Raw genomic sequence first — 15233 nt, 5'->3', positions numbered from 1 at the left:
GCTCACTGTCGACCGCGCAAGATACTGTTGAGCCACAGGGGAGCAGTACACACTCGGGCGTTTGATTTATGGCGGTTAGGTACGTACACCCATCGAAGAAGCGAATAAGCCCCGGTGTGATCACAATGCCCCTACGTAGGGTATGACCGTAAGGGAGAATTAGTACGTCGCCATCCACAATGTCGGTGCAATTAACACTTATAATTTCTTCGATGTATGGCCGAAGTACATAATCTGACTTGGTGACAAGGCGGATGCGTCCATCTTGTTCAAGCGGAGAAGAGTCAGTGGCGTTTAGATGCAGGAGGCGCTGATCACATGATATGAAAGCGGACGCAGAAGACAAGAAATCCCACCCAAGAATGAGAGCGTGGGTGCACTCACGAAATACCGCGAAAACAATGTGATGACGAATGCCTTCTATGCAGACACGAACGGTACACTGTGCAAGTGGACGAATGAGAGCGTTTGTCGCCGCACGTAGAGGTGGGCCGCCATAAGGTGTGGTGACTTTTCGAAGGCGGGAATAAAAATCAGCACGAATAATCGAAACGGCAGCGCCAGTGTCTACAAGAGCCTCAACACGTACACCTTCTACAAACACTACTATCAAATTCGATGGCCGCTCTGGAGGAACTGTTAGCTGTCCAAGGGATGCAGTTTCCCCTCCTAAAACTGCATCGGGGAGTTTTCCGCATGGGCGTTTGTGGAATGGGAGGCGGGCCGTAGAGGCGACACTGAACGGCGACCTGGCGAAGGCGACCTGCGGCGAGACGTACGGGAATTCCCAGGCATGTCCGTATGGTAAGTAGGTGACGGTGAACGGTAATAGGACGATCGGGAGGGTGACCGTAAGTAGTTCATGGTCGGACGGAAGCTTCGATGTTCTTCGGGAGCGTAGCCGCGTTGCTCGTCTTGTTGGCGCCTTCGACAAAAGCGAGCGATATGTCCTCGATAGCCGCAGTAGTAACAGGTTGGCCGAGGTGGGCGCTGAGGTGCGTAGTAAGGTGGTGCACGCACTGGTGGTGATAACGAAGCCACAGGCGTATGGTCTGCTGTTGTAGGCACAGAAACGGTGGGTGCGGCAGAGAGCGCGGCAACTTCGGCGTACGTGCGCGTCTGGCGCACGCAGGGACTGTTGGAACACGTCGCACGCGATGCGGAGGCGATCTCTTGTTTAATCAGGTCTCACAAGCTACCTTTTTCAGAAGGGAAAGTAACTTCCGCAGCACAGGAAGAGCAGCGCCCGTGCAGCTCTTCACGAACGATGTCGCGAATAAGTGCGCGCAAGTCGAGGGGTGCAGGCAAACGAACGTCGGTGGCATCGTAGCAAAGGCGAAGAGACTGAAGCTCGTCAAGTCGCTGACAGATGGTTATCACGTCCTGGGTGGTGGCAGGATTTTGCGTGGCGAGGGCGTTAAAGGCGACGGTGTTAATGCCTTTAATAATGTGGCGTATTTGGTCGTTTTGAGACATGCCGGTGATAACGCGCTTGCACAGTGCAAGGACATCCTCAATATAAGAGGTGTAAGATTCACCCGGCAGCTGCGTGCGTTGAGCGAGTTTCTTCTTTGCTGCCTCAGTGCGAACTGCAGGGGCACCAAATACCTGACGAATTTGCTGCTCGAAAGTGTCCCAGTCGGGAAGATCTGGGTGGTGGTTCCAGAACCAAGTTTTCGCAACATCGGACAAGTAAAATGGGACGCTGCGCAACTTGTGTGGATTGTCCCACCTGTTCAAATCGCTGACGAGGTCGTAGTTCTTGATCCAGTCTTCGACATCATCGCCTCGGAGACCGGAAAACACAGGTGGATCACGCAGGCGAGTGTTGTTGGGCGGAGCGGGTGGCGGTGGCTGCAGTAGGACGGCGACGTTGGATGGGCCAGGGTTTTCTTGGGCCGCCATGGCAGGGGGTTGTACGCGACGACCCGAGCGGAGCTCCAGCGAGAACGGGCGAGAGGACTTGAGGGAACGAAAAGCACAGTCCACCACTTGTGAGGAACCGGTTTATTCGGCCAGCCTCGAGCTCAATCACGCCGGTGATGATATTCTTAGATGAAGAAGATGTACAGGTGATGATGATTACAAAGAGAATAAAGAGTCATTCGCTTGTCGCGCTCACAATATATTCATTCACGTCCCGTAATACCAAAGTGGGTATATGAAAATCTAGCGAAACGACCACGAGCGCACCGTGAGCATGGCAGGTAATCATTGCTTACATGATATGGATGTCATGACTTCCACGTTAGCGCCTGTCACTGATGTTCGTCATGCGCTCATTTCTTACCATACCAGTTTTGCAATATGTCATGTGAACGAAACCACCGAGAGAGCAGCAACACTATTCCCTGTAAATTATAACATTCATGACATGCCTGCCAAGATTTTCATGTTATGACTTGTCACCTATGCTCGTCATGCAGTCGTGCTAGGCTATACCAATTTTGGTACAGATTCCTTTATCAAAACGACCAGGAGAGCTAAAAGTCGTAAGTGGCTGGCTGGCTGGCTGGCTGGCTGGCTGGCTGGCTGGCTGGCTGGCTGGCTGGCTGGATAGATAGATAGATAGATAGATAGATAGATAGATAGATAGATAGATAGATAGATAGATAGATAGATAGATAGATAGATAGATAGATAGATAGATAGATAGATAGATAGATAGATAGATAGATAGATAGATAGATAGATAGATAGATAGAGACGCTCAAAGTCGCAGAAGTTCGCTAAGAAATGCTTGGCATTTAATATATACTTAATCTTAGGGCTCAATCGCATTCAGAATCAGCTAATTTTTTCTGAGCCGGACTCACTCGGACTAACGCTCACAAAAATTCCTTTAACCGGACTTACTCGGACTCAAACTCGCCAAAATACCACTCCCACAGACTCGCTCAAACTCAGACTCACGCCTTGATCTGAGCCTGAGTAAATCCGGGTGGGTCAACTCATGAGTCCATTAGCCTAAATTCGCGTTTTCGACCATGGTGACAATGCTTCTTAAAGGCCAACTCCGGTTATTTTTGTACAGTGTCAAGGTAATGGTGTTTTCATGTTGCTTACACAGTCTTGTCGCGAGCCCAATAGCTGAAATGCTCAGGAAATTTGAAAATAATTTTTGATAAGCAAAAATGTGCAATACCAAAGCCGAAACCCAACCGGGTGCCCTATCTACATATGACGTACTATTTGGTAAGAACTGGAGGTCGTATAGTGGTCCCGCCGGCGCGGAGTATGAAAACTGTGAAAGCTACACCAGCGAAGAGCCAGCCAAACACCACCGAAAAGGGAAGAAAGCTTCACCGTGCTATACCCATGCCAAATACCGCCACCGTCGCCTTGTGGCCTGCACAATAAACACTGTAGCGGCCAAAGTAGCGATGCCATCGGCTGCGTCACTACTGTTGACCTGCCAAACATGACGTCACACAGTGTTCTCTACAATTCTGGCAAGCGAGGTGAGCTTTTCGGGGTAATCTTTAAAATTCATTTGCAAACAATCAGCGCATCTCTCAAGCCTGTTATTTGGCATAACTGACCAAAATTTGCAAAGTAACGTACCCAGCGAATTTCATTCAGATTTATTGACCTCGAAACATCACCGGAGTGGGCCTTTGACACCAATATATTACATATTCAGTGCTCTTTATGGAGCTTTTTGCTATAGTATCTTCAAATACATGAGTGGTTATAAACTGGTAAAGAACTTTTTTGTTGAAAAAAATGACAACATAAGATATACTTATAAAGAACTTTGCTGCAACTGTTGTGGAAAGGAGAAGTCACCACACCTCTCTACATAACTCATGCCTCTGATAAAAATTATGGACGATGTCACGTAGGAAACCCCGATGGGATGCGAAGCAGCAATGGTGTGCATGGTGTTGACGCCGTGGAAATGGGCGTCGACGCGGGTTTAGAAGAACGGTTTGAAGCAAAACTCACAGTAGCATTTACTCGACTAAGCGTTTGTTTAAAACGCCTAGACACAGTAGGTGGGTTGGGTTTCGTGTAAGATTTATCGCAGATAAACGAGCCGAAAGAGTAGACAGAGTAGGCAAGCGTTCGCACGAACCATACGGACGCAGCCTCTTGGCCATTTGCAATGGCAGGCCGCGTCCATAAGGCTGCTGCGGATGCGCAACTAAATCAGTTTAGTGTTTCCACTCGACATGCGGTCGAGCGTTGTGGGTGGTGGAGAGGGTGAAGCGAGAGAAAAGTGTGTTGACAGATGGCAGAGGAGCCAGCATCTGCTGCGGGTGAGGGATAGAGTGACGTCAACGCGCAGCTGCGACTTCCCCTACTTGGGATCGTTCCAGCAACTACGGCGAGGGGAGCGTGGTGTGGAGCGTTGGCACGGAGACACGGACGAACAGCTTTACACAGGCTAGTGCAAGAGCTGCTATGCATCTAATAAATATTGAAAGGTGTACGAATGATACTGTTTTCGATTACGTTTCAGTGGATGTCAGTGATTCATTAAGGGTGAGGTTTATAACAATACTGACGGTGAGCAGATAAGACAATAAGTAGGGAAAACAAGTGCAACTCTCTCAGATTTACTCAAGAAATATATCTTGTGCTTTGGACTCCCTCGAACTCTGTGTCCGACTCCATCGCACTTACACTCACAAAACATTTCTTCACCCAGACTCAAACTCACCGAAATATTACTCACCCTGACTCACTCACATACAGACTCACGGCTCGGTCTGGGTGTGTTAGCCCGTGTGAATTGACTCATGATTTAGGCGCTGACTTGTGATACAAGATTTTTAAAGACATTGTTTTCGACTTGTTTGTTGTGGGACATTCTACAGCGCATCGGGAAGGTTTTCTTTTAGTAATATCAGAGGTCACGTGGGCAATAGGGATAAATAGAAAGTCAGCATACTTTCTTAATTTTGTCGCCTTTACTAACATTCGATTTGCTAAATAGGTGAGTCATCACCGTAGTAAGGACAGAGACTGCGTTCTTTTACTGAGTTCGGAAATATTCGTGCATCTGGCTAAACATTAGAGTTCCCCACAAGTTTGATTGATTGATTGATTGATATGTGGGTTTTAACGTCCCAAAACCACCATATGATTATGAGAGACGCCGTAGTGGAGGGCTCCGAAAATTTTGACCACCTGGGGTTCTGTTCCCCACAAGTTACCTGATATTCGAAGTGTGGATAGTAGTTGTACGAGAAAATTAGGTAACATGTGTCATTATTATAAGGCAAACGTATCTAAACATGTTAGCCCATCAAAATGGGGAAGTTAAGTCTAATCAGTATTCGCATTTATAACATTTAGGTATTTCCTCGTTTATTTATTTATTTTGTTAGTTAGTTATTTATCTTTCATATTATAAACTTTTGGTTGTGCTTAGGCTTGTTTACCAGCCATCAAGCCTCCTTGTTATAGAGTTGGTACATTGATCTAAGACTGCCTGGTCGTTTTGAAGTAACCCATTAATGAACGCGCAAATAGTCACGCTAACAATAGCAGGGCCAAACAGCCATATGTTTGAAGATCGTACACAGACTACAATATTAAAGCATAGTTGGATTTCTGTATAAGAATACTCCCGTTTCACGCAGATCATTTGTTTTCTTTAGTTTAAATGTGGGAATAAATTGATTTCATCATGTCTCTCCACTATGAAACCGCATTGGTTACCAGTGAGCATTTTTGCCGCTTTGTAGTCTTTTAGAATTAGCAATTGAAAATGTAAACCGTATTTCTGAATTGTGTAAGCGAAATAATCATTTCTTGATTTTTTTTTGTCTGGCATAAGTGCACATGTGTATAGATAATATGAACTCCTGAAGCAAACTGCAACGGTAGCGCAAGTTTATATATCATGCATTCAAGCTGCATGGACGATAACCAGTTTCTTTTGCAATAACAGAAAAAAGTGTCCTTCCTGAATATTCTTCCCAAAATATTGAAAAATATTCTACCAATTTTTGTACATGTGCATAAATACGTACATGCAAAACGTATCTTATGAAGAATTGAACGTTTGGGTAAATTGAGAATATTACACAAACACGTGCGTCAAGTGATACTATAGGGAAATCGGCTTGATATTTTACTGTGTTCGTCGTCTGTGCGTCCACAGCGCCACTCGCATGGACGATCGGAAGTTGTTGCGTGCATTAAATTTAGCGAAAGCTGCGGAGCGAATGTTGGACAGCGGCAACCAGGTTTGCAGGTATCGAGGCCGAAACACTACAGGCATCAAAGCCGACGATCGACAACTAACGGCACAGGCTGGCGCAAGCCACAGCATCTCAGGCGCCAAGCTGTACTAAAACCTGCCACAAACAAAGACACGCATGACGCACTGCTTCCAGGATTTCAAGCACCGAGAGAACGCCGTCAAATGAGATCGCTTCATGATGGCTGGTTAGGCATCGCACCTTGTATACTTACCAGACTACTCTTACCTCCGTGTTTGCTACATCTTACAACCATACACAGTACATAAATTCAATATCACTATGCGTGTTCATGAAACGATTTCGCGCTAAAATTGGACGTAAAAATTGGTGCAACCAGTCATCATTCCCGACGTAATATATTATTATCGAAGGCCATAGTTCAACGCAAGAGATCACTTATGAAATAAGTTTCATGAACTCAGCCGCTGTGTCTCATAGTTTTTTTTTTATTTTTCCGCCTATCGTGGACACTTGCAATCGCTCGCAGCAGTTCTTTTACGAACATAACGTGCGTCATGCTGTGCAATAAAAAATCCGTAAACAGGCCTTGTGTGGAGCCGACATTTCGACAATTAAGCGGACTTGTATTCCTCAAGTTCTCTTGATAGGCACAATAATAATTGGATTTAACAGACAATATTGCTAAGAAAAGTATAGAGAGTGTTATTAGGAGTAATTGTAACGTAAACGTGAAAAAGGAAATGTGAATATAAAGATATCTTGCCGTTGGCAGGAACCAAACCTGCGACCTTCGAACAACAAATCTTATGCTCTGCCAACTGAGCTACCATATTGGCTTGACATAACCACTGTAAACAAGTTTTTCTTCGCAAGCTTCCACCTTCCCCTTCCTGCCACTTCATGTTGTGTATTAAGTTGAATGCGGTGCCATGTGAAATGTGGGTGCGCAAAGACCACGAAAAAGTCACAGTTTCCACAAAAGGGAGAATCAATGAATCAGATAGCAACATACCCGAATGTTTTACGAAGCGAGGCTAGCATTTTTAGGAGCAATATTGTTTGTCGTAAACATGCGCTTCCTAAGCAACTAAGTTTTCTGTGGCGTGGCCACAGTAGATGAACACAACAAGGCTTGTGCGTAGAGACGGTATTGATATACGAAGTGAGGCTGGCAGCCAACTCATTAAGATCCAATCTCACGTAACTCTACAAAACGCTGGTGTAAGAGAACATGGCCGCTCCAGGTAGACTTTTGGCACCGTTTTTTTTTTTTTTTCCGTGTTGAGAGCGCAGCCCGTACAAGCTACCACCTGCTGTGGGTGCACAAGGCACGCGCTGATCGCTACCGCAATAGCGCAGCAGTCATAAGCGCCCCCGTCCTCCCTTTGTTCGCTGGCGAGATAAGCGCGCGCGTAGACGATCCCGGCCGGAAAGGCGATGTTCACTCGGCAGAAAGAGGAGGCTAGCGCATCCTTCCCCGTGTACCTTCACCTCCGAGCAACTCTGTGCTCCCACCGCCTACGCTTCGGCTATCCGCACGGCATACAAGCAATGCGGAGAAGACACTACTTCCGGCTACAATGACTAGGGTCATGTACAGTGCTCAACTCGGCGGTCGGAGCGTCATGCGCGAAACAGCACGGGCGACATCTGCAGTCGCAAATACGCCGAATCTGAGCATGCGCAGTGCCAGTGGTGTGCCGGCCTCACAATACTGATCCCTGTTTATCGCCGCAGATGCAACAACCAATTTCGCCGTCGAAAGCACTCTGAGCAATTTCGCGAAAAAAAAAAAAACAGAAAAACAAGAAAGAAAGATAAAGGAAAACCGTTGTCGCTGTGTTATGATATCACGAAGCGTGAATATTTCTTTTTTGTTGTTTTATATTGATTTTGTAATGTTCACAGCGCTTCGGCGGCTAAAGCAGCCATAACGGCCGCGGAGATACAGAAGGGTGGAAACTGCAGGGCAGGCACATCATTGGCGCCGCGCATGCTCAGACGTGGCGCATCTGCGACTGCAAATGTCGCTCGTACTGTTCCGCGTGTGATGCTCCGTCGTTATAGGCAGCCGAGTTGAGCACTGTGCACATCCGTGTGCCTCTGCGAGATACTCAAGTTGAGCCGTGTTTTGCTCCCACCATCCGTTATCACGTTTGATCGTTCCGTATTTGAGTGCAGCCATCGCACAAAAGGGAAGGGTGACGAGCCTGAGAACACAAAGCTGGTTAAATTTTATTCCTTGCCGAACGTAATTCGTGGTCAATGTCGCCGTGCACTGGAGGTTGCGGCGAAGCGTCGTGGCGAGTGATTCAGCCATCTTCGCCATGCTGATTTCAACAATGCTGTGGGGTGAGTGCTCAAGAGTGCTTCACCTGCGAATGGAAACTCAGTTTAGCTCGGGTTCTGACTCCTTTGTGTAATTCAGATGCGAACGAAACACGAAAACAAAGAAATCACAATAACACAGTAATGCAGCAGGTTTCGATGCTCTGGCAAAGACATCTACGAAAAGCATACACAGCGGAGTACCCAACGTTTAACTATTCATATTAATACGTTTGCGGTACAATGCGAGCTCAAATGAAAGGCACACACTTTTGTTTTTCTCTTTTCTCGCTTAAAGTGACCTGGCTCAGTACACTTGCGTCAAAACACAGGTGGCTTGTACTCATAGTAAAGTGAATAATTTAATCCTCCTGATACTTTTCATTTCGCGGGATCAAATCTCGGCTGTGGCGGCTGCATTTCCGATGGAGGCGCAAATGTTGTAGGCCCGTGTACTCAGATTTGGGTGCACGTTAAAGAACCCCAGGTGGTCTAAATTTCCGGAGCCCTCCCCTACGGCGTCTCTCATAATCATATAGTGGTTTTGGGACGTTAAACCCCAGAAATCAATCAATCAATCAATCTGATACTTTTCATTCGATTGGTCGAAGCTGTGGGTGAGCTAACCACATCGAAATTTCAATCTCCTGTGTACTTTACCACGATACAATCTGCCACATTCAATGGTGTTTTCACGTGCAAGTTCGTAAGGCTGTTAAGCCCGCCGCTTCAACGTGATTCGTAAAACATCGCACTAGTATCAAATTCATGGGCAAACACGACTTTACTGCTTGCGGGCAGAATATAACTTCTGATTATCATACCTTTGCGCCCACAGTGACGCGGTCACCGTGGCTTTTAGCGAAGGTTTGCGGACAAACCTACTAGTCAGGCATCCAACCATTTCTTGGCTTTGAGTCGTTCATACGTCACAAAACTTGTATATGCACCAAACAGTCCTTTATGTCTCAGAGTTTCACCTTTGAAACAAGTCTGGTGTCAAATGCGGCCTCCTCGCTCGTCAGAATGAGTGGGTCAACGCACACTGGAGACAGCCGTTTGGTCCGTGTATCGCTGTTCAGCATCGGCGACCGATTTCTCGGCGTACACGCTCAAGCGAGCCGAGCACGCACCGCCCATGGCTGCAGCAGCTTTACAAATGGTAAATCTGTACCTTCTAAATCCAAATAAAATAAAACGAGAGCAGCGTGCCCGCAGTAACTTGTGTGCACCTCTTGAAACCGTCGGACTCAACCGCTGGTACGCCACCGGCCGCCAGTATGGTGGCCTTCAAAATGGTGGCCACGCGGTCCCAGCTCCGCTGGCGCACTTTTCGCTGCCGCGCCCGCCAAGCTGACGTCACGTGAATAGAACCTATACATATACGCGAATGACGGCGGCGGCGACGGCAAAAACCAGTCGAGGCTGTACATATAATTGATATCATTATAAAAACTCGCTCAACAGGTGAGCTGTTGAGCCCAGCCGCGGATAATGGCTAAGGTACTCGGCTGCTGACCCGCAGGTCGCGGGTTCGAATCCCGGCTGCTGCGGCTGCATTTCCGATGGAGGCGGAAATGTTGTAGGACCGTGTGCTCAGATTTGGGTGCTCGTTAAAGAACCCCAGGTGGTCGAATTTTCCGGATCCCTCCACTACAGCGTCTCTCATAATCATATGATGGCGTTGAGGCGTCAAACCCCCAATATCAATCAAGGTGAGCTGTTGACATCTCGCAATATCGCTCGTGCTTGTGCACAGCCAAACCATCATTACGAGGTGATGACATCTCACCAGTCTGACACGAGTTTCGATGTGGAAATGTGGACACGAGGAATAATAATAATAAACATGAAGCATTCAAGCAAACTAAGAAACTTTAGCGCGAGCAACAAAAGCTTTGTTGTGCAGGCACCAGCGCGAATACGTCCTTCGAGTCATCTGCACTGAGGCTAACGACAACAGCACTCGTAGGCAGTCGACGACGAGAGGATCTCCGTCACTTTAGGAAACTTTCTGATCGCTCAATCACGGCCAATTGTCAGATGTGTATTTGCATTAGCTGTCCTCACTATTAAAACTACGCGCTCTCACGTTAGGAAAAGAAACGATGGTTCCTAGCACTAGTAAATTCTCGATTACCAGAAACACCGTGTTATGGCCCTTAGGTTTATACATGAAAGGGAAGGCAAAAAAAGTGACGTGCTCGACTATGGCCTATCTACGATTAATTAATTTGTGGGGTTTAACGTCTCAAAACCACTATTTGATTATGAGAAACGCCGTAGTGGAGGGCTCCGGAAATTTTGACCACCTGGGGTTCTTTAACGTGCACCCAAATCTGAGTAGACGGGCCTACAACATTTCCGCCTCCATCGGTGGCCTATCTACGATGCAGCACGTTCCGCAAGCAGAAGGGATGCACTAAAAGAACATACACGGGATGAGTGGGAACGAACAACTGTCACAGCTCGACACTTAAAGCACTGTGCTCAAACACGACGAAGGATGTATGTAACGAACGCACAACTACACCCAAAACCAGTGCGAACAACTGTCACAATTCTTCTCGTGTGGGAGCATCGCGCTCCGTTCACCACTGCGGCCGCTTTAGCGAGCAAGTTGGCCTTCCTGCTTTTTGTAACTTCAACGCACACTTTGCGGTGAAAGCTGAAGGCGAACAAACCGCCATGATCGTGAGATAGGCACGGCCGCGCGAGGGACCACTCCCTGTCAAGGCGCGCGCGCATTGGTATACGTTCGGGTCAATCACTTTAAAGCGCGCCATCTCGTCAGTGACACCAAGAACACTCTGAAATCACCGATATCTGCGATTTCAGATATGCCAGCAGCGGTAAGTAGCTCGCCGTTAGCAAACTGTAGGGGCGTACACTTTGCGGCGGAGTCGATTTGTGCCACGCTCTGCGAAACAAGAGGCCGTAGGTTCCGTTTCTAATGAGAGAACTAGAAGACGGTAGTTTTTCTTGCGATAGTTCAAGCAGAAATTTTGTTTTATCTTTTCGCCTGTCCGTTTTTCAACCGAGACGGCCGAAGTACAACCACATCCACAGAGCTCATTAATGGTGCCTAGGTTTCTGCGTGTATACTTGTGCGATCGTCGATTAAAAAGCAAATATTGCGCAACTCTGAGGCGCAATATGAACACGTCAATATTCTTCAGTTGGCTTCTTTATATTAGAAAAGGCATACATAAGTAATTCTACTAAACTGTAGCGTTTATTACGTTGCGCTGACAATGCGATGTTACGCACGAAAAGATGAGTTTCCTACGCTTTTTTAAGACTATACGGTGCTGCCACCTATCTTGAACTTTGCGAAATGTGCCCTCCAAGATTTTCCGTGCACGCCGTGCGCTCGCTACGAAGGAGGCCACTATTTCGTTTTCTGAGATCACCGCCGGATTGCGCTCATGTCTCACGCAGCGCCTTTATAATCCCATTCACCGATTCTCTCGCGAAAAACATCAAATAAATGTTTCATTCTATTCACTCTATCCAGAAGGAAGACTATCGTATTTCGACGAGAATTGCAGTCGAACCTGCAGATACGGGGCTATTTTTTTCTTCTAGTTTTCATTTTTCTCCTCCACCTCGTAGTGTACAGTATATACCGTCATATCCATGACGGAGAAACGTTAGTGGAGCTGTGGTGGACCCCGACATAAAAAACTTTCGCGTTAAAAGAGTGACAATGTATCAGAGCAAACATAAAATTTCGCCCGTAGCAACGTCCGATTAAATGCTGTGTCTTTTATTGTTTCTTTACTATCTTTTCCCAAGAAATCGCCCACAGCAAAGCCTGTGTATCGCCGTTGATCTACGGTCGCTGGTTTACGGTCTTCGCGAGGCTTCGGGCGAAGTGACCGTCCACTCAGAATGCCTGCATAGTGTACTTCGTGTTTCTATTATGTGCTTCCATGCCCCGCCGCGGTGGTCTAGTGGCTAAGGTACTAGGCTGCTGAACCCCAGGTCACAGGATTCAATCCCGGCTGCAGCGGCTGCATTTTCGATTGAGGCAAAAATGCTGTAGGCCCGTGAGCTCAGGTTTGGGTGCACATTAAAGAACCCAGGTGGTCGAAATTTTCGGAGCCCTCCACTACGGCGTCACTTAATCATTTGATGGTTTGGGGAAGTTAAACTTCACATATAAATCAAATCAATCATGTGCTTGCATACGTTCAGCAAAAATCGATCACCAATGACATTACGGATATTTTTTTTCATCGCCAGTATTGCCAATGAGCCGAGTCGAAATTTAGTGGTCTCCCTGACTTCAATTTCATCCTTACGTCAAACTGGCTACCAACCTAATCTTTCAAGGTTAATTACAGTGTCGTCTACACCAGTTTATGTACCCTTACACAACCGGCAAAGGTAACAGTTAACGACACCTATGTTCTATTAACTGTTAATCGCACAGCAACAACCGCACAGCGCTCACCTAGATTGTGGAGTTAAACAATCAATCAATCAATCAATGAAATCAAATTTTATTTTCACTTCAGACAATACAGCGCATTGTCACTGCGAGAATAGGAGACCAGAGAAAAAAGCTGCGCTTGTGCGGCTTCAATAAGCTCTGGTCACCCGTACAGCAGTAGTGACAGGGCAAAACATCTAACAAGTCTATATAGCCACAGTATATACAATGTGATTACCGAAAGTAGTTATGTAGACTACGGTGTTCTAATGAAAAAAAAACATCAATGTATGTTTTAAGTTGCAATGGCTTTAGTAAAACCAGCTACTGTAAATATACAAACATGAGTAGTTATAATACATTTACAAAAACAGATCTAGTAAGGTTTTGTTAGTAAAGTTAAGAACGTCAACATTTCTTTGTTCTAGTTTTTTAGTGTGGTTGCGAGTACATAATCAAGTTTTTCTTTCCCATAATGGGTACGCGAGAAAGGAACGTGGTATGGTGGGTGATACCTGAAAGGATAGGAAATCGTATTTGCTCGAAGATTTGCAATTTCTTCGAATAGCTGTGTTCTTGCTAATGTGGCATTTTTGTATGTTCTCAGTAGTTTTTGCTTGTATATGTTGTGAATCTTCATAATTTTATGTTTGTGGAATACAGGTTCTGTGTGTTCTAGAAACGAGACGTTTTCTATTGAACGAAGTGCTTTTTTTTAGACCAAGAATATTTGCTGTAAGTTTGATAATGTTATGTTTCCCCATATTAGCGTGCAATAATATAAGTGAGAGTTGAAGAACGCGAAATAAAACATTCTGTTAATGCTAACAGGAAAAGTGTGACGGTTTCGGTTTAATACACCGGCTACTCTGCTTAATTTTGGCAATAAGGTTGTCACATGTTCATTCCAGGACATATTTTCTGAAAAAATTACACCAAGAATCTTAATATGTTTCTCGATTTTGATTTGAAATGGCCCAAGAGTTATATAATCGTCGATGCTTCTTAAAATGCCCGGGGCACGGAACAACACACATTTAGTTTTCTATTCGTTTAAAGTAAGCCTATTGAACTTGCACCAGGTCTGTAAGTTATGACAGAATGTATCACCCTTTCGTGTTATGGTCTCCAAGTCTCTTCCCTCAAGAAGTACCGAGCAATCGTCAGCATATATAATATAAACAAACTTATTAGCCCAATGGTTGCACCCAGGGCTAGGCTGTCAGGGATCGCCGTTCGAGTAACATCAGGCGAGGTCCTCAGCTATATCGCATATATTTACCACTAGATACACAGACGCATGCTAAGAATACTGCGAAGCTCAGAAACCGACTTCCGCACACGTCAGTAACAGTGGTTTATGTATGCGTTTGCGGATAACGTGGCTGTCCACGTGTTCTCGTATTTCTTTCCTTCCTCTATTTCATAATAAAATTCCACATGCACAGTTTATCGAACCACAGAGCGTCTTTTCCTCACTGCTTGTCCTCCCTCCCGTCTCTCTCGCCATATCGAATTTTCCTCTTCCTTCAGGAAAAGAATAAGCGTCATAGGTCGACACATAAAAGCCGTCAAGCTGTGCCTTACCTTGATGGGTTCATATCTGTCAGCGAAGCAGGGTTCATCAGTGGTGACTGGTTCACAGAGTCTCGCAGCGTGAACTCTGTTTTGGTATATTGAAACTATGTTGCTGAGCTGCAGATTAAGGTGCGAGCTATTTTGTTTCCCGCTGGCCTGTCTTCATTGCGCGCAGGATTTACTCCATGAGTTCTCTATCCTGTATACACTAAAAGGCTAATCGAAGGGATCGAGAAACACTCGCGTGGTATTTGCATGTTATAGAACTCTTGAAAGTGTTTCGCGAAAATAAGCAAGAGCCCTCTCCTTTCTAAGTACTTTCGCGGCGTCAAAAGCAACATCTAAAATATTCAATCAGCTTTTTTAAACCAGTGCTATATTTCCTCATTAATCGACAGGTGTTCTTTCAGACACATTTGCAAATTCAATGGCGGAGGCACGACACGACATGAGAAGTCTGGGTGGATACCTGGGTCGAGGACGCCTCTGCAAGCACGACCTTCCGGCCACGTTTGCGGCGCTGTGCAACCGCCTGACTCAATGCGTGCGTGATGCCCCTCACGCGCACGTGTTTCGTATACGCTATAGCAGAGGAATCGTGGGTGCAGTAATGCTGAAGGTTGTGCTGTTCCTCCATCCGGAAACCAAGCTGTGACGATATACGCCCGAATGTACAGTGTCAATTTTTACGAAAGGGAACACGGCAACAT

This window comes from Rhipicephalus microplus, chromosome X (assembly GCF_043290135.1).
Source record: "Rhipicephalus microplus isolate Deutch F79 chromosome X, USDA_Rmic, whole genome shotgun sequence".
Lineage (NCBI taxonomy): Eukaryota > Metazoa > Arthropoda > Arachnida > Ixodida > Ixodidae > Rhipicephalus > Rhipicephalus microplus.
The sequence above is the reverse complement of the archived record's forward strand: the minus strand, read 5'-3'. Positions refer to the sequence as shown.